Source organism: Vulpes lagopus, chromosome 2, assembly GCF_018345385.1.
Source record: "Vulpes lagopus strain Blue_001 chromosome 2, ASM1834538v1, whole genome shotgun sequence".
NCBI classification, from domain to species: Eukaryota; Metazoa; Chordata; class Mammalia; order Carnivora; family Canidae; genus Vulpes; species Vulpes lagopus.
Window position 1 is genome coordinate 169,358,799 of NC_054825.1, and position 2,526 is coordinate 169,361,324.

General features: G+C 44.5%; 1 pseudogene; it reads right to left on the reverse strand.

Annotated features, from left to right (window-relative positions):
* Positions 1 to 490: 490 nt before the first annotated feature.
* LOC121481288 lies at positions 491 to 1,958 on the reverse strand (annotated as a pseudogene).
* Between the last annotated feature and the right edge of the window lie 568 nt (positions 1,959 to 2,526).

Sequence of the window (2,526 nt, forward strand, 5' to 3'; positions counted from 1 at the left end):
TAATTAGTAGAGAAATGTAGGGACTACTAACACCCCCTTTTAATGTTTTTAAATATTTTTAAAGTTTAAAAAGTGTTTGAAGGACATCTGGGTGGCTCAGCAGTTGACCAGCTGCCTTTGGTTCAGGGCGTGATCCCAGGATCCTGGGATCAAGTCACACATTGGGCTCCCCGCAGGGAGCCTGCTTCTCCCTCTGCTTGTATCTCTGCCTCTCTCTTTGTGTCTCTCATGAATAAATAAATAAAATCTTTTAAAAAAATGTTTAAAGTTTGTAATTCCTAGTAGGAAAACATTATCTGAATGGATGCCCTAATGGCAAACCACTGTAGAATGTTTCAGTTGCAGGTGGGGCTGCGGGGTAGGGATTCGCTTCACAGCACTCCAGCCTTCTTCACGAGGTCAGAGGTACACTGGTTTGTATTATTGCGACATCCATTAGGTGATCAGAGTTGCTTTTCCTTCAGCAAGGGCTTTATTTGTCAGAAAGATGTTATGCTTGACCTCCAAATTTGGCTGGCTGTTTACTGATGAGGTTCATAACCTTTGGGTTGCTCTGGTATTTTCACATATTTGCTGGATTCTGGGCTACATCCTGGAAGGCCACCATAACTTCTGGATCCTGCATGGCTGCGAAAACCTCTGGGTCACTAAGAATTTCATTGAGCCCAGGCATTCCTGCCATTCCAGGCACCACCACCCCCCACCCACTATTCCAGGCATTCCTCCGGGAAAATTACTAGGCATTACCCCAGGAAAGCCACCTAGGAGAGAGCCATACTGAGTTCCTAATTGTCATCTGGCTTCTTCCTCCCTCTGGGTTCTCTCATTTTCTTCTTGAGCCTTCTTAACCCTTTCTATTCTTTCTTTGCTCTCTTGCTCTTCACGTTTTTGCTCATACTTTTTCCTATGTTCAGCAATTTTTTGGGCCCTCAGTTGAGCTTCTTTCAGCATTGCACTAGCATCTTCATCATAATTCAGTTTACGAGCAAGGTCAAGATCATATCCTGCTTCTTCCCAATGACCCAGAAGCCTGTGTGCTTTCCCTCACCACTTGTAAGGCTGAGCTGAATCAGGATTTATTTCCATAGCTCTGTTAGAGTCTCGAATGGCATTTGGCTTCTGTAATTTATTTATTTATTTAAAAATATTTTTAAAATTTATTCATGAGAGACACAGAGAGAGAGAGAGAGAGAGAGAGAGAGAGAGAAGCATGCTCCATGCAAGGAGCCCGATATGGGATTCAATCCTGGGACTCCAGGATTACACCCTGGGCCGAAGGCAGGCACTTAACCATTGAGTCACCCAGGGATCCCTGGCTTCTGTAATTTTTTTTAAAGGATTTTATTTATTTATGCAGGGAGCTCGACATGGGACTCGATCCCGGGTCTCCAGGATCACGCCCTGGGCTAAAGGCGGCGCTAAACCGCTGAGCCACCGGGGCTGCCCCATGGCTTCTGTAATTTAATGAAGACACTGGCTCTCTTGGGATACAGAATGGCCAAGCGAGGATTCAGTTTGATGGCATCTGTGAACAAGTCAATGGCTTTCTGCAGTTCACCATTATTTAGGGCGTCAATGGCGGCAGCCACTTTTTTATCATTTGCCTGATCCATCATTTCCTAAGTTATCTCTACATTTTCATCTCCCATTCCTTGAGGGGCGTCAGTATCTGACTCAATCACAGCTTCATTGTCAATTTCTAGATCACTTTCCTCACTTGATTATGTCTTTTTTTTTTATGTGTCTGTCTTTATGTTTTCTTCCACCTTCTTACTATCTGTTTTTTCTTCCTTGATATTGTCTTCTGATTTAGTTTTATGAGTAGCAGGTGGTATTTTACCCCCCATGCTCTCCACTCACTCCCACAGGGAGTGTATTTCCTCAGTGTGCAGAACACTTGGATCCTGCTTACACATTTTCAAGAAGGCCCGAAGCTTGCTCATTTTGTGGAGGTCCATGGTCCAGAGGTGGTGGCAGGCTGCAGGTGCAGCTGAGATTGCGACCTGATTCCAGGCGCAAGTACTAGCTCAGTGTGACCATCCAGAAAGGGGCAGCTACTGTGAGCAAGATTTACTTATTTTTAAAGAGAGAAGAAAAGTGAGCATAGAGAGGAGAAGGGAGAGAGAATCTTAAGCAGACTCTGCGCTGAGTGCAGAGCCCTGTGCAGAGCTTGATCTCAAGACCTTGAGATCATGACCTGAGTCAAAACCAACAGTCCAACGCTTAACCAACTGCGCCACTCAGGCACCCCTTAGCTAAATCTTTCCTGATTTCCTTCTTGAACATATACCTTCATTCTCCCGTGAGCCAGGATGCTATATTCTCTTATCTACCTGTGAGGGCAGGTGCATCCTAGGTGGTCATCTTAGAGAATGTGGACAGCTCCATCTGAGAAGCAAAACCACCCCTCTGTCCAAGGAGGAGCTAAACAATGGCACTTTTGTTTTTTTAAATTTCTAGAAACATGTACCTCTTAATAGTACAATCTTTCAATATTGCACAGAACATGCTTATAATAGACCTGGT